Below are 19002 nucleotides of genomic sequence, written 5' to 3' on the forward strand. Positions count from 1 at the left end.
AACATTTTTCTATGATGAGGCCACACCTTCCACAATAAAGGCTTTAAAACATATAAACTCATACAAATTATAATAGTTACTGTTCAAATAGCGCAAGTTAAAGCACACAATTCCATTGGCAAGGTGAACAGGCAAGGTTTATAGGCAAGCTGACATTGTGCCAATAGATATCTGTCATAGAACTAATTTTATAAGAATGTAGAGTGGTGTCTCACATTGATCCACACTAGGGCCTCTATTGTTTTTAATTTTCATTATTGATCTTTGTTTAGTATCTGTTCTGTATATTATCTCTTACATGATATTTCACACAAAAAGAAAAGCAGAATTCATTTTCAAAGTTGTTTTTTATGACCAATCATGCCTGCAGCACCAAAGTCTCTTGGTGTGATAGATGACCTGCTCCTCTAGGAAAATCATATTTCATTTGTATCTAGTTATACTGCTAAAGATATAGGGGTCATTAGACAAATTAAAACATTTTGTTTTGTGGAAAATCATAATGACTTCATACAACACTATGATTTGGCCCTTTATCTCAAATGCAACCATTGTTTTGGGACAGTATATGAATCCAGTCTTAAAGGCATTCTTCTATTTTAAAAAGCATTCATCACAATGTTCACTAATACTGAAATTTTCATGTGGTAGCTTTATTTTACAAGCTGGAAGTTCTCAATGTCCATGATATCAATCAAGTATAAACATGTTTGTTTTCAAATTTTGTCTACTTTCAAATCATCTCCCAAATCTTTACAAATTAGAAACCTGAATAAATTACTTAATCATTCCAAGACTAGATTTACAATTCTTCTCAATGCACAGGCTGAATGATATACTTACTTACTTTTACAGAATTTCCCCGCACTGATTTAATAACAAAGCTGTTTTCACTGGATAAATATAATGACAATTAGACTTTTTATGTGTTTGTGAATGATACAAATTGTGTTAAACCACCAGCACACATTGATTCATCTGTTGTTTGTATTATTTCATTTTATATGCTTTTTGTTTTTATTCAAATTAATGAAAAACAAACTGTATAATCAATACAATAGATTTACAATGTATACACAATGCCTTAGGCTTTACAAAGCAAAAATTTGTAATAAAAGATTAAAGCAATGGGAAACATCTGCATTTATTCAGTAAAATTCATCCTTTTTTGGCTTTGTACCACTGACCTTATCACATTCTCACAGTAAATTCCCAGTCGTACCTCTTAATACTGGACATAGACACTGTAGCTCCAGCGGCGCTCTACACTATGAAAAATGAATGGCCTTGGCAGGAGTGAGAGTCCCTGGATGATGAACACACTGTAGATGAGTGCATACTGAAAAATTCATGCGCACCATTTCAACACAATTTAAAGCATCACATATGTTTGAGGGCTGCTAAACAGAAACTGATTACAGCACTTATTTTAATATTCACACAGTGTAGGCTAGAGCTGACGTTCCCAAAGTTTTTCATGTCAAACTGACCATTAGACCATGGACCCCCCACTTGTACAACTGATGCAACCCGTTCTCATTCCCAACTCGTCCTAAGTTGACTCTTTGTCAAATCCCTTGGCATCGCTATAACGACGCTAAAGGTACCCTTTCGTGTCTGTATAGGACACACCGGGTGTTCCATAGACTCCATGGTAAAACCTCTCGCGGCAGTATTGGACGTCTACAGCTTTCTTTCCTAGACCACGGAACACATAGTCTAGCCTACATTTTCTGTCCAAATAAGGGATTCTGGTTTGCTGCATTTCTTTGCATTATTAAATATAAAAACGCAGCCTGGAGTTCTGTTTCTAAATGTTGCATAATCCGTTTTGTCATTGAACGTACCTCTTTCTGCCCGTGAAACACAGCTGATGAAATCACGGCAAAATAACACCAACAAAAGTATACTTTTGTAATTTTTTTTTATTATATCCTCTTATAACATCAACCTTTTGGTTCAGATTGTATTGTATCTTTTTAATATTGAGCAGTTTGCCTTTTCACAACCACAACCTTCCACCCGGAAAAACTACAGTTTGCACTGTTTGGCACTTCCTATAAGCACTTCACAATAAAAGCCCTGCTGCGTGGGTTTTGTAGTTTTGTTGTTGTTTCTCCCATAGTTGACGTTGTAAACATGGAATTGACATCGTTACTGGGGTATTTGATGGTGGAAGAAAACAAATCTTTTGTCAGATTTGAGCCATCTTAATGGGAAGCAGGAGAATTTCAGAAAATATTGCATTTCAACCCAACTCCCATGAAAGTGCAGCTCAATAGCTTTCTAGAAAAGTTGACCCCATGTCTCTAGCCCCTTGTGTTGCTGCATAATAAGCCTTCAAAAGTGGCCTGGGGTCAGAGTTCAAAGGGCAGTATTGCAGTACAGGAACCACCCATGTTCTTCATATTGACATATGTTACTCTCAAGGCCTAATTGTCCTATTTTATTGATCGATGTCATTTGTTCAATCTTTTATTTCTTTGTGAAGCACTTTGTAACTTTGTTTTAAAACGTGCTATATAAATAAAGACTATTATTATTATTTTTAAAGCTATAGTAGGCTATATGAGGGAAGTTTGTTTGATTTAGAGATCAGAGGACTGCTGCCCGTGGTGCTGACCAGACGTTGCTAGTATAAGAGGTAGTGCAGTGGAGCTCTCGGTTGTGACAATTTTGCATTTGATAGATATGCCTGCTAATTTGTACATGATGGAGAAGGTGGTAGAGTACATGTGTGCATGTGGGGAAGGGCCCAACAAAAACATCTGCACTGGGGCCCATCACTATCATGTCACTGATTGAGATCCAAAATACCATTTTATGCCATTACCAGTAATTACCACTAATCAACGACATTTGTTAATTCAGGATTATTAACTGTAATGAGCAAAGTTTGAACGTCTAAATCAATATTGGTATATGTGTTCACTGAGGTTGTATGTTTGAATTCGTCTCCATCTCCATCTGAAGGAGCTGATTTCTTTAACGCTGCACGCCATCAGCAAGCAGGACAAAACCTCTTTCCATTCCCTCCACGTCTGCTCTTACTGCAAGTCTCTGTCAGCAGAATTTCAAATGAATCGCACAAAAGCCAGTTTACCACGCACGCACACACGCATGCATACATACACACACATTTCTTTTTGCAGAGCAGAATTGGCTGTAGGAAAGAACAGATGAGGCTTTTGTGCATGCAAATGTTAGATTTCTTCCACAAATAGATTTTTTCCTCCACTCTTAATATTGACTCTATGTAGATATAAGCATTGGTGTGTGTATTTATCTAAGTTATTTAAGTATTTATCTGAGGATTTTTGCATTTCTGCCTCAAAATAAGAAATTAAATGTGTTTTAAACAGCATTCTCAATTAAGACATTGAACATCCTTATTGTGTACCCCTTGGGAATGAGGGCCATTCAAATAATTTGCTGTTGACATGTTTGTAATACATGGATTAATTCATCATCAAAACTGTGGCCAAATAATTGACAAGTTTCGCATTGCTGGTTTTGTCTTAAATTTGCTATGCCCAGACAGATTACATACATAAATATTATAGGCCTACTTGAAACATGTCTGATATTCTGAAGGTAGAGATAGCACACAGTGAAGAGTGACAGGAAAGATATAATCTGAACAAAAGCACCAACACCAGAAAATTGTTCTTTAGGCTTGTACCATAAAAGAAGATAATAGAGAATCATGATTATAGGCCTGTTGCTTTAACCTCAATTGTGATGAAATGCTTTGAGAAGTATATGGTGTCTATGCTTAAGGCGGACATAGATGCAGTGTTGAACCCCTTCCAATTTGCTTACAGGAAAGGGTGGGGCACAGACGATGCCATTAGTTTTTTTACAATTGGTTACAAGCATTTCTCAAAACTTCAAATCAAGTTAACTTTTTCCAAACTCTTCATACAACTCTCTGCACCAACATGCAGCTTGGCACAACAGTTCATTTCATGCCCAAAATCAAATCATTCTACCTAAACACCAGCACTAGTTTTCTCCGAACAACACTTTGTCATTCAGAACACAATGACGTAAAAAACACTAACAACAGGTAGCATTAGTAGATGCACCATTTTATGTCAATCTTTGAAGTAGTAAATTATTTTGTAGGTTTTCTTTTGGTATTGTAAATATCTCACATAAGTATTACCTTGTTCTTTGGTTGATAGTATAGAAACAAATGTATAGATTGTCTTTTTTTTTAACTTTCCATTAAAAAAAAAAAAAAAAAAAAGAATTGCACCTCTTTACAGAATGTAGTACAGTATGCAAAAAAAATAAAATAAAATACTTTAACAGTAAAATTGATGTAGTTTACAGTTTGTGACCGAGAAGAGAAGCCAGGTACATTAATTGACAACGCCACCTTGGGAATTTCACCCAAAGAGTTCTTAACCAGAATTGAGTTATACCCTTTCCAAAAAGGAGCAGAGGCGTAGTTTACCAAGTATAAAAAGTTACAAGTTTATTTGGAATTTACAACAGATCCAAGTTAAAACCTTGAATATGGGAAGCTTAATGCTCTATAAATTGATAAAAACGTACAGGTTGCTACAACATAAAAGGCCTCTAACAGCCAGGAGGAGTGGTTGATTGTCCATAGAGAGGCTAAAGTACTAAGGCTATCCCAGAGGAGTCAAGGCCACACATGCGGGTTCACTACAAAATAGCACAGCAAATGGTGAATAATATTATATGTATATAAAATGAAACACATGCAAACAGGTGACTAGGAAGAGGGAATTGCCAGCAACCGCCTCTCTCTGCAGGGCAACTGCTCCTCCGCTCCTGACAAGGCCGACCTGCAGCCAGAGGTTTAAAAGAAAGAAACACAGGCAGCTGGTTTGGGATGAAGTAATGAGGCTATCGACAGAATGTTTTCTCCATGTACAGTTTCAAAAAAAGGATCAATGATACACAGACAAGATAAAAATCAGGCAAAACAGCAGCTGACAATCTTCACATCAGTAGAGGATAGACCTCTTGCGATTCTTAGGCTGTGGTTATTGTTCTAGGCCGTGTCTTCACTCTAGCCTACAAACAGTAGGCTTATATAGTAGCAATTGGAAATACACACAGAGTAGTTCAGCATAGACCTTCTAAGGTAGCCGAAATGCAAAATCACTCACATAAGGTGCCAGAAACCATGCTCCAACCATTTCCAGGGAGACCAAGAGAGTGAGGGATGAGGGCAGCACAACCAAACATTCTAAAATGCCAAGTACTTATTGAGGGGCACCTACATCTATGTAATGAGCAGCACCTGTGCTCTGTAATGGGTGTTAACCACCCTAGGGGAGGGCACCTTTAAGGTGACCTGCCCCCGAGTGAAACCTGGCTACAGAGTGGGCCAGCCCTCTAAGTCAGCCTGGCTACAACCTGTCTGGTTAGGTCTCCAACAGAGATGGGAATCAGCTATGGTTGGTGTTATTTACATAACTTCTATCAACAGTTTGTCACCATTTGTGTCTATAACCATTAAATCTACTTTTTTTATGATTTTGAATATTTCAGCAGAAAGATCCAAAAACATAATGTGATTGGTTAGGTTACAAGAATATTTATTTTTTTCAATATGAAATGACACATTACTGTAACATAGGCCAACCATCACTGAGCAGCACAGGCCTACTGATATGTAGTATAGTACACTACAGTATACTATAAAGAACTATAAAGAACAGCAGCATGGTGTAGAGAGTAGGTTACTTGCCTGTTCTCTTTCTGAATGTCTGGATGATGGAAGCAGCAGTGAAGCGGCTCAGGTTGGGCTGGACTCTCTGCCCAGCCTCCCTCATGCTCAACCCATGGTTGAGCACAATGCGTTCTATTTCACACAGGCTTCGCCCTCTAACTGGGCTCTATTGGCTTAGGGGGCGAAGCCCGATGACTCCCTGCTGTGACACCAGCATGAACAACATGCTGTGCCATAGCCTGAATTGACTGTCACAGTGTTACAGGTCAGTCAGATATGGTCTCTGCACCTCCAATCTGACAATAGAGTGGGGGCAGAGGCTGGTCTCCATCGTGCCGCAGCACGAGAGCCTCAAGCTTACTAGGTCATTGTCTTACAGGTCTCGCGTCCCAGTACTTAGCACCGAGCCTGAGAAAGACCCAGACACATCCAACAGATAAAATCTGATGAATGGACAGGGCGTCGACCACGATGGTTTCAAGAGAGGGTAGCCAAAAACTGACCTCTCTCCAAACCCCTCATGACAGGAAGGGCACATCCGACACATACACTTTAATAGTAGAATGCGCCAGAGAGCAGATCCAATTGAGCAGTTCAAAGGATCAATGTTCTGCTCTCCGCACCACTTCTGGAAACCCAACCATTTAGCCTTGTAGCTATCAATGGTCGACTGAGCCCTTGCGCCCTGGATGGTCTGTACCACATTGGCAACCAATCCAGCACACATCAGTCTGTCCCTCTCAGGAACCAAACCTTGAGAGGCTGACCCAGACTGGGCATCGTGCCTATTGCTCCGTTTGCCTGAGACAGTGCTCCCCAAAACTGAGGAACTGTCCAGCTCACTGACAGTTCTCACTACGCTCTGCCAATGAGTGGCGCCTGGTGCTGCCACCACAACAAGGCCCTAAGTCTCTATCCGGACTCTTCTCTTCTGTGATTCCTCAGCGGTGGAATGAGTTACCAAACTCCATTCGATCCGCAGAGTCCAATCTTTAAGCAAAGGCTAAAGACCCAGCTCTTTCGCGAACACCTTCTCACCTGATGGACTGTGTAATTAAAAAAATACATAAAAATCTTTATCTGCCTCTATGCACTCTATGCACTGCCTCTATGCACTCTATGCACTGCCTCTTGGCACCTATGTCCTGTTGGACAGCACTTACTCTCATTGTTCTCTCCTGACTAGATCCTTGCTTGTGTTGTATTAAAATCTCATGTGTACGTCGCTCTGGATAAAAGCGTCTGCCAACTGGGAAATTGTAAAATGTAAATTGCAGGCATTACATGCAGTTTTTGTGGAGACATTGAAAAAGCATTCACTGCACATTATCACAATGTTAGGTTGACATACAAAATCACTGTATTTTTTCAAATCTCAATATAACAACATTTAGGTTGGTAGATCTAGACTGGTATCTAATCTGGACTTATTATGTCATGATTTTACAATCAGTACAACTTTTATTGCAGTAAGTAAAAAAAAAAAAGATAGGTTGATAACCATTTTTGGAACAATCCCATAGCTTTTCGCAAACTAACTAAAGGCTTATCCACTTAATGTACTCGTCAAATATTGTCATTCTGACCTGTGGTTCATGAGAAGAAGAGTTTTAAACATTTTGCTTAAATTATAAATCTTCCACTTTAGGAACAATTTCAATCTCTCTTTAGTCTCTTTGTATACAAATGAGTAGGGGTGCAACAATTTACTGATTTGAATCGATGCGACATGTTTAATGTCTAAGATAGGACTGCATCAATTCAAACAGCTTGTATCAGGCAAAAGTTGGGAGGGAATTCCAACTAAATCGATTTGTGGGCTTCTCTTGGAAAAGCCCAATATGACATGCATGCATCTTTTTAAGCGAGCCACTATATATAGTTGTACTAAATTCCCACTCCTTTTGAGCCGTTTGCTAGCTTAAATTAGTTAATGCACAAGCTAGTGCTCCCCCTCCCTTTCTGTGTTGGTTGCCTAGCAACGGGAGATTTGTTTATGCTCTTTTTTCTCTCTCATTGTTTCTGTACCTCTGAAGTATGCGTGAGTGAAACGTGAGTTGTCCGTTCTTTTGCATTATATGGAGGGGATATTTATGTTATCACTCAGGGATTAATGTTACATTAATGTTACTTTTATGAGGATGTCTCTCCTTTTTATATTGCTGGGAAGTTCGCCTCAGATTTTATCATTGCGCACCGTTAGCATGTTTAGCTAACCTACTGATGTTTAGCTTACGTGGTTAGCCTAGCTGGCATCATTGTTAGATTGCATGTGCAATAGGTTACTTATACTGTATATTCTTTCTCATTTCTTCCTTCAGGAAAACCATACTTACTTACTTACATCCATTCAAGGCTGTAGCCATGGAGTCAGCATTGGGGGGGACCAAATCTGCCGGGGGATTAATAAAGTACAACCATAACCATAATCATATAAACAGAAATCTATGCATTGTTATATGAAGACACCAAAAATGTTTGTTTCCAATCTCGGAACCCATCGTCTATCGGTCTGACGACGATTAGACTCGTACAAAATATTAATTATATCCACAATTACAGTTCCAGCACAAAATGACATTGATTGTACCTACCCACAGCAGTCGAGCAACGGCTTCTGCTGGGGTACAGCAACACCACTTGGACAAACCACACGCAGAACTGCAGTAATACTAGAACCGGTAGTAATAATAATGGCAATTTGTTAAGTTTAGTTATGATTATGATTACATTTGCCAATGATTATTTCGGACGGCGGTGCGTGGTTGCCTGTCGTAGCATAGCAAAAAAAAAATGGTATTTATGTTTTTTAAATCAATATATTGGGGGGGACATTTTGAGCATATTTGAATATTGGGGGGGATGTGTCCCCCCCAATATATATTATAATTACGGCCTTGCATCCATTCCATGTATGTATCCATTCCATACTGAAGAGCTAGATAAAAGGTTGAACTGTCTCCTGCCTCCTGTCTGCTTCTTGCCGGAGCCCCGTACGGTGGATGAACATTCTAACTAGCCCCCACAATCCAAGAATACACTCTATTCTGAATAATAGTGGTGCGCTTTTATATGTTGGTTTGGTGTATGTCGTCTGTTTTTGGGGACAGTGTCCCCAACAAGTTTGGCTGTCATTGACCAATCTCGATTGGGATTGGCCCGCATGCATTGCAATTGGCTGTCAATCAACCAATCTCGATTGGGATTGGCTGTGTTGTATGCAAATGGATTGTTGTTGTTGGCTGTTTGAAAAGTGCAAGGAATTAGTCACACTAAAGTTTCTGGTAGACTGTAGTTTGGTTGCCTGGGTCCAGAACTTTGAATCTGCCCACTCCACCGAGTTGACTGCTTCTGGTCTGGCATCGTGACATGAAACAGCGGTTTCTCTCGGTTGAAAAATGATCGGTCCAATGAGCGCCGGGGGGGACTAACGATTAGCCAATCAGCGCCACGGGCGGGACTAACGCCGTTGTCAAGCTGTTGTCAAGTGTTGTCAAGCTGTGCACCGGAACCAAGGAGGAGTAATAACAACAATGGTGACCGCTGTACACAAGATAGACACTGCTATCGAGGCTGTTCTAAATCAATTAAAAGTACCAATTACTTTGAAATCCGAACAGCACTCTGCTTTGAAGGCATTTATTCAAAGGGGAGATGTTTTTTTCGCATCAGTGTCGATTTAAAATGACGTTAGATTCAGGCGGATACGTTGGTCTCTAGTGATTGGTTAGGGAAAATCGAATCCCCCTCCCCCACGGAAATCGGTTAGAGTGGAGGCAATGTCAGACTGAAGATAGAAATGGAGTGTAACGAGTTGACAATTCTGTCTGATATCAGGCAAGTAGTTTGGTGCAGTTTTTAAACAAGCCACTTCAGAACCACAGTCAGAGCCCATATTCCCACTGCACGTCTCTAGGACAGTGTGGCAGAAAAAACAAAACTGAGAAATGGCTGAGCCTACTTCCAAAACGTCCCGGACTTCATTGGTCCTGGTTTGAACACAGTTTCTTTCTTTGTCTTAAGGTCCAAATATTTATGGTATTGACTGGAGTTTTTTTGTTTTTTTGGAGTGAGTGGCTATGTTCAGCTCATAATGTGTTGTGGCGAATAACGATTTATAACGATTTATGTCCTTATTCAAACTTGCTATCTATAAATTAAAGTGTATTAGCACAATGCCACTCTAGAATCTTGCTCCCACAACTTGAGTTTGCCTGCCAGATGCCAATTTGTCCACCATTTCTGTTACTGACAAATAGAACATCCAATTGAAATGCCTACTTATTGTATTCTTGTGCATTCTTGGCTCAAATGTTCATCAAATACAAATCTTGTGTTTCAGTGGTTTAAAAAATGTAAACATAGCCAGCGACCAGCCTACAGATGGCTTCTTACTTCATGATATAAGGGTTGATCAGTGGGCAGTGTTCACATCATAATTGCCATGTCCACCTATTATAAGCAAGTTCAACAGTAAATTTAACTGTTTAAACTGCTTGTGAATAAATAAATGTCAAGGCGGTGATAAAAAGTAATACAATCATAAAATGATTTGTAAATAATTTCATCACTGTGCAATCATTTAATTTGGTAGTGTTTTAACAGGTGGACAGGTGTTGTAAATTAGCGTTTCGCTACAAACACTAAACACAGTGCATCTGGTCCTTGTGCATAAATGTATGTTATAATTCTAATGCTACTGTGATGTCCATGCCAAAATAAACTAAACTAAACTAAAACACTTCAATATTTAATTTAATTGCATTTTATTTGATGTAACATTTAATTGTATTGATTTTATTTGATGCAACATTTTATATGATAGCATTTATTCAATCCACCATTTAATTTGTTGGCTATTTAATTGATTCAGTGTTTAATTTATTATTTGTGTTACTTCCATCCCCTATACAGGGAGCCACACTCCTGCATAATCATAACAAATCCACCTTTAAGTTTATGCACCACTAACTTGGCACCTTTCGGGCCCAGCATACATCCAGATTAGCATGTTTGAATTTTGCTTCATAAATCTAAGTAGTGCTACAACACAGACTGCTGACCACCTTTTAACAGTGATATGTGATTAAAGCAATAGAAGCGGTGGGTTTGATTCAGCTCTGTAAAGGCAACCTGTTCTCATTCCCAACTCGTCCTGTGTTGACACTTTGTCAAATCCCTTGGCGTCACGCTAACGACGCAAAAGGTACCCTTTCATGTCTGTATAGGACGCACCGGGTGTTCAATAGACTCCATGGTAAAAACCTCTTGCGGCAGTATCGAATACCTATAACTTTTTCTCCTGGAGCACGGAACACGGAAACGTTGTCTAGCCTACATTTTCTGGCCAAATAAGGGATTCCGGTTTGCTACATTTCTTTGCTTGAGCTCTTTGGTGCAAATATTGATTTAAAAAAAAAAAAAAAAAGGTTAGTATGGTTGTAGATCAATTTCAAGGCCAAATGGAAAAACAAAAAAAAAATCGCTTGCATTTTAGCATTTGATGTCACCTGCTAAATAAATAGGCTAAATAAATTTGGCTCATAACCTGAAATAACTTGTTATAAGTTATTTCAGTGGCATCTCAATAAACTCCATAAAAGATAGCACTTTATAACGACTGTATTGTTACTTACCTCTACTTGACAGTAAGCATAATTTAAATAGAAGAACGCAGCCAGGAGTTCTGTTTCTAAACGTTGCAATGTTTAGAAACAGAACTCCCGGCTGCGTTATTGTTTTATCTAGACTGGAGTCTCAAAGGGTCTCAGAAACTATGCTTGAAAGAGGCTGGAGCCGGACAGAGGTGAAATTTAAGACTTTTTTGGAAAGGCCTTGACCTGGAGAGTAACATATGTCAATATGAAGAACATGGGTGGTTCCTGCGCTGCAATATTGCCCTTTGAACTCTGACCCTGGGCCACTTTTGAAGGCTTATTATGCAGCAACAGAACAAGCTAGAGACATGGGGTCTACCTTTCTAGAAAGCTATTGAGCTGCACTTTCATGGGAGTGGGGTTACGGATGGCAGGAAGCACTGAGTTGGGTTGAAATGCAATATTTTCTGAAATTCTCCTGCTTTCCATTAAGATGGCTCAAATCTGACAAAAGATTAATTTTTTTCCACCCTCAAATACCCCAGTAACAATGTCAATTTCATGTTTACAACGTCCACTGTGAGAGAAACAACAACTAGAAAAGGCTAAATTTTCTAAAGAAAATTTAAGTGTGCTTGCCGCTCTTGCAATGCCCCTGCCCTTAGACTTGGCGTTCACTAGCTTTGCTAAGCGGTGCAGCATTGCAATTGTTAGCATTTTGACAGACTAGACTCAGTAAACAGAGCCAGTTGCGTTCAAAGGCACTGGGAAACTTTTCTCATCACTGCACAGCAACATGTTTGGTATCGAACGAAACTACAGATTCCCAGCTTTCCAAGGATCCTAAATGCATCACAAAGTCGGCGCCGAGGCTGACAGAAAGCCCATGTGGGGAACTCATGGTCTCTGTCGCCATCTGCTGGCTGTGTCGAAGCACTGACATGAATGAGCTCGACCATTTCATTTCATGTCATTTTATACAGTAAGGTCAAGTTTTAAGAAATGCTGTCATCACATTGAAATGGTTACTATGAGGCCATATTTAATCACACATGAATGCAATTGGGCTCTTTGGATTCACAGGAGTCTCAGCTTTGCAGCCATACCTAATTTCTACAATTCCATGACTGTTTAGGTACCACAGTGTGCAGAAATAGGGAAAGAAAAAAAGGCGAGAATAACATCTTTTCACTGCATACAGAACACTGTGTCTTTAGTACCCTGGAGCTCATATACCCTATGTAGCTGACATATGTCAGATATGGCTGTAAAGCTAAGACTCTTGCGGTTCTAATGAGCCATTCAGATATCTTGATGTGAGAGGTCAAGGGACCCGTTTGAAAATAGTCATGCCCATTTACCTTTGTCAAAAACTTCGCCGACTTTGGAGCTATGTTACATAACATGGCTGGTACCTACGTATTCGTCTGGATGTCTAGTTTCCGATAATAAAAAAAGCTCCGCTCTAGCTTCAAAACTGAGCTCGTGAGAAGCTCCGTTAAGCGACGGCCGACGCGCAGAAACCACCATACTCTGTGTGTGTACCGTAGCTTCAGTTAGCTTCAGCTACTGTGTGAGAGAAACCAGACATACCTCCCGATCTCCGCAGCGCGGTCCGTCTGTCCCAAATGCATCAAGCCAGCCATTAAAAACTCTGCACTAGACTTTTACTATACAGAATAATAGGCCAAATACATCCATGCTGATCTGATTCTACCTTAGCTTCAGCTACTGTGTGGGAGCCTCCCGATCTCCACGGAGAAACAAGGACAAAACCAAACTTCAATTTCTGGCTCTGTGATCCTGTGATTGAGTCCACACGGTTCTCAGGTTCTCATCCTTTTACAATGGGTGTGTATTGCGTCTAAAAATGCCATTTAATCATTCATATCTCAAAGAGCTTATGATGGATCTCTTAGAAAAGTAATAGCACACGATTCCTCAATGAGCTGCACATTTTGATGTCTAATATGTCTATGTACTGTAAAAACTGTAGGAGGAGATGCATCCTAAACTTTTGTCCATAAGAAGAATAAGAATAACTAGAAAAGGCTAAATTTTCTAAAGAACATTTAAAGTGTGCTTGCCGCCCTTGCAATGCCCCTGCCCTTAGACTTGGCGTTCACTAGTTTTGCTAAGCGGTGCAGCATTGCAATTGTTAGCATTTCGCTCCGTAAACCAATTGTATTTTGTCCAAACTGTGTCTGATCACAAAGAGTTTAAATAATAATGTCCTAAAATATTTTTTTATTTCCTTTATTTAAACAGGTAAGTCCCATTGAGATCGAGATCTTGTTTGCAAGACAGACCTGTGTACACAACTACAAGAAAACAAAACAACAAACAAAATAAGTTATTTCCAGACCATCCACATGCAGACAAAATAAGAAAGTCTACTAAGAAAAACAAGAGCAATCCCTATAAAATGCATCACCCAGCAGCACCCTAATCAAGCACTGATAAAAAGTGTTGCTTATACAATCTGCATCCTACTACTCATGGTAAGGCATTGCTTATTTCTAAAAAAAAAAAAAAAACCCAGTTTAAATTTTACTTTCTTAGTCAGTTCATTGACATGGGTTTAAAAGACAATTTTTCATCTAACCAGATACCTAGGTAATTGTAACACTGGCCCCTTTTGAATTTGACAGACTAGACTCAGTAAATAGAGCCAGTTGCGTTCAAAGGCACTGGGATACTTTTCTCATCACGCCACAACAACATGTTTGGTATCGAACGAAACTAAAGATTCCCAGCTTTCCAAGGACCTAAAACGCATCACAATTCTAGAGCTAAACCTCACCGACTTTGGAGCTATCTTACGCCCGCTTCCCAGCGAGCTAGCATAGCATGGCTGGTACCTACGTATTCGTCTGGATGTCTAGTTTCCGTTAATAAAAAAAGCTCCGCTCTAGCTTAAAAACTGAGCTCGTGAGAAGCTCCGTTAAGCGTCGGCCGACGCGCAGAAACCAGCATACTCTGTGTGTGTACCGTAGCTTCAGCTACTGTGTGTGAGAAACCAGCTAACGTCCCTCCCGATCTCCGTCTGTCCCAAATGCATCAAGCCAGCCATTAAAAACTCTGCACTAGACTTTTAATCTACAGAATAATAGGCCAAATACAGCCATACTGATCTGATTCTACCTTAGCTTCAGTTAGCTTCAGCTACTGTGTGAGAAACCAGCTAACGTACCTCCCAAATGCATCAAGCCAGCTTCTAAAAACTCTGCTGTAGTCCAAATATATCCATACTGATCTCCGATTCTCCCGGTCCATGCCCCGATCGCACTTGGGGCCCATCGGTGCCGAAAAACGCCGTTCGGCGGCCAGCCGCTGACGCATCGGCGTCAGCAGTGGCGCCGAAATGTCGGCCGGATGACCGGGAACACATCGGCGCCCAGCTATCGGCACTGGCCGACACCGTGTCCCCGGGAAGCTCCGGGAAGCTCCGGGAAGCTCCGTGAAGCGTCGCATCGGGGCCGAAAAACGCCGTTTGGCGGCCAGCCGCTGACGCATCGACGTCGGCAGTGGCGCCGAAATGTCGGCCGGACGACCGGGAACACATCGGCGCCCAGCTATCGGCACTAACCGGCACCGTGCCCCCGGGAAGCGCCGCAACCACCATACTCTGTGTGTGTACCGTAGCTTCAGTTAGCTTCAGCTACTGCGTGCTAACGTACCTTCGATCTCCGCAGCGCGATTCCATCTGTCCCAAATGCATCAAGCCAGTCGGTAAACGGCCCCTCTGTCACAAATGCATTAAGCCAGCCGGTAAAAAACTCCGCAGTAGACTTTTAATATACAGAATAAAAGTCCAAATACATCCATACTGATCTGATTCTATCTTAGCTTCAGCTACTGGGTGGGAGCCAAAACCAAACTTCAATTTCTGGCTCTGTGATCCTGTGATTGAGTCCACACGGTTCTCAGGTTCTCATCCTTTTACAATGTCCCAAATGCATCAAGCCAGCCCATGTGGGGAACTCATGGTCTCTGTCGCCATCTGCTGGCTGTGTCGAAGCACTGACATGAATGAGCTCGACCATTTCATTTGTATAGCCTAGTAAGCTCATGCTACTGTTGCTTGCTACTTAGCTTCAGCTACTGCGTGCTAACGTACCTGCCGATCTCCGCAGCGCGATTCCATCTGTCCCAAATGCATCAAGCCAGCCGGTAAACGGCCCCTCTGTCACAAATGCATCAAGCCAGCCGGTAAAAAACTCCGCAGTAGACTTTTAATATACAGAATAAAAGTCCAAATACATCCATACTGATCTGATTCTACCTTAGCTTCAGTTAGCTTCAGCTACTGTGCGGAGAAACAAGATGGCGGACAAAACGAAACTTAAATTTCTGGCTCTGTGATCCTGTGGAAAACGAAACTTAAATTTCTGGCTCTGTGATCCTATAATTGAGTCCACATGGTTCTCATTTTACAATGTGTGTGTATTGCGTCCAAAATGGCATTTAATCCTTAATATCTCAAAAACCTTATGATGCATCTCTTAGAAAAGTAATAGCACACGATTCCTCAATGGGCCGCACGTTTTGATGTCTCACATGTGTATGTACTGTAAAAACTGTAGGAGGAGTAGCGTGCCAAACTTTTTGGCGGAAAAATAATAATAAAAATGGCCGACAGTAACAATAAGAGTGTGCTTTGCTTGCAGCAAGCACACTAATAAGTATGCGAGTTAATAAGAGTGTGCTTTGCTTGCAGCAAGCACACTAATAAGTATGTGAGATAATAAGAGTGTGCTCTGCCTACGGCAAGCACACTAATAAGTATGTGAGATAATAAGAGTGTGCTCTGCCTACGGCAAGCAAACTATTAGCTAACCAACTAAAACAACAAACAGAAAAATCTTTTATCACTTCAGTTATAGACCCATCTGGCAATTTAACTCAAAACCCCACCATAATCAATGATTCTTTCAGATCTTTTTATTCAAATCTTTATACCCCAAATCAGAACACTTCACCAGAAGACGCCAAAGCATTTTTGAGGAATGTCTCCCTACCAAAACTAACAAAAACCCAATCAGAACACTTGGATAAACCGCTCTCCCTGGAAGAAATCACAAAAGCACTTCACCATATGCCCAACAACAGATCACCTGGACCAGATGGATACCCTGCAGAATACTACAAACAGTTCTGGCCCCTTCTCTCACTGCTGCTCCTCAAAGTAATATCTGAAATCTATCAAAGTACCACTATGCCCCACCACATGAACACTGCCTATATCACACTTATTCCGAAACCAAACAAAGACCATACCCAATGCTCCAATTATCGCCCCATATCATTAATTAACAAAAATTATAAGCAAAGCTTTATCAATTAGACTAGAGTCTGTTATCTCATCACTTCATTCAGGGGAGACATTCCTGAGATAATACAAGAGGATTATTTAACATAATCAACTACTATAACAACACCATCTCCCTAAAACTTCCACCCTTCATTATAGCATCCCTTGATGCTGAAAAGGTGTTTGACAGGGTAGACTGGTCCTTTCTCTTCACCTCCCTCAACCACTTTGGATTCGGGTCATATTTCATCAATTGGATAAAAACACTATACAAGTCACCACCTGCATCTGTCTCAACCAATAGTCATATATCAAAGCCATTCCAATTACAAAGAGGTCCTCGACAAGGACGCCCATTATCCCCACTACTGTTTGCACTTTTTATTAAACCCCTGGCTACCTCCATTAGGCAATGCGACAACATCACAGGCATCCAATCAGTCATATCACCATAAAATCAGTTTGTACGCAGATGATATCCTATTATACATCACAAATCCCTCATCCTCTCTTCTATCAGTCCATAATCTGATTAGTAACTATAGCAGGGTGTCTGGCTACTCCATCAACTGGACAAAATCCGAGATTCTGCCTATAACCAAACTCAACTGGGACGCTGAGGTCGGGGACTCCCCTTTCAAACATACAGCAAAATCCATTAAATACCTTGGAATCCACATCTCATCAAATTTTAACACATTATTCAAACTCAACTATGTCCACTTGTTACAAGAAATAAAAGACAATTTAGAAAGATGGAACAAACTACCCCTATCCCTGATTGGCCGAATATCTACAGTAAAAATGAACATCCTCCCGAAAATCAATTACCTGTTTAGCATGACCCCGTCACCCCACCCACAAGCTGGTTCTCCTCCCTTAACAGTGCAGTCACAGAATCTTACTGGAAAAAGCAAAAACCCAGAATTAAACCATCCACTCTTCAAAAACCCAAGCAACTCTAGGACTAGGAGCCCCTAACTTCTTCTACTACTTCTTCTACTACTTTCAAATCAGTTACTGTTCATCCGGCACTGGACAAGCAACCCAAATCTACCCTGGCTAGACATAGAAAATAACCGGGTTCAAAAGTTGGGCATCACAAATCTTCCATTCATTGACAAATCAATAAAAAACCATAGCGATTGCAAGAACAATATTACTATTAATACCACCCTAACTGCTTGGTGGAAGTCAAATGATATTCTCCACCACAGCCCCTCACCATCCACCCATTATGGCACAATCCCTTGTTTCTAATTAACAACAAACCCATTTATTTTCCAACATGGAATCAGAGAGGAGTAACCAGCCTGGGACAGTTAGGGCCGGTTCACATGCCGCATCTTTTGCGCCCTCAAATCCATTCTTTTCAATGGGGGCGCGCGGCAGACACGCGCAAACGCGAAGGCGATGCAGTCGCGACGAGCACGCATTGCGCACGCGTTGCGCAATGAGATAAAAATATCTCAACTTTTTGGAACGCGGCCAGCGCACCGCATGTCACATAGCCTGAAAGCGAAAGAGAGAGGGATGCAATCATGGCGAGATCTTTTTCTGCTCCACATGTAGATCAAGAAGTAAAGCTACTACGACAGTTTTACTGCGATTGTAATCCATTATTTCAGATAACTACTAACAAACGTTGGGTGAAGTTGTTGTCTTTGGGTGCTTGGCAATGCCAGGCGGTGCGCCTGGCATTGCCGTAGCCATTGGCGTAGCGCAACCATCCAAGCGCAATTGATAAACGTTCGGTGTTCACTGTCCACTCAGCGCACCTCGTGTTTTCCAAGCGTTTTAGAGCGCTGCATGTGAATCGGCCCTTATTCAGTGATGGCCTTCGACCTCATCCAAAGAAAATATAACATAGCCTACCAGACCACTGCCATTTCCAGTATATCCAGTTATAAGAAGTCATAAAGAAAAATGTTAACATCTGAAATTTTAATAAACATGGATCCCCCCTATATCTACAATCCCTCAAACCTCAAAAAATATTAGCTTGTAGAAGTGGCAGGAATGTGGAGATGGACAACTTCTCTCGTTGACTACACCAACTCGTGTGTCATTTATTTGAAACCCACAGAGCAAGAATATTTACATCCCGCTGCCCAAAAACACAACAACACTACATCAAGCTGACGTAGTTATGGTGAATAATGTCCATAGACATTACCATAATACCAGCGAAGAAGTCACGGCGTCTGTCGGCCATGGTTGATACAGTTACAATCAGGTTACAATGGTAATATTGGGCATACTTGTCTTTAACTACGTTTTAAAGTTTATTTGTGCATATGTGGCATGTTGAAATCCTCTGATTTATATTTATCTCTGCTTCAGCAGACACCACCAATTATTTACTTAAATTTACTTGG

Source organism: Centroberyx gerrardi, chromosome 11, assembly GCF_048128805.1.
Source record: "Centroberyx gerrardi isolate f3 chromosome 11, fCenGer3.hap1.cur.20231027, whole genome shotgun sequence".
In the NCBI taxonomy this organism is placed as follows: domain Eukaryota; kingdom Metazoa; phylum Chordata; class Actinopteri; order Beryciformes; family Berycidae; genus Centroberyx; species Centroberyx gerrardi.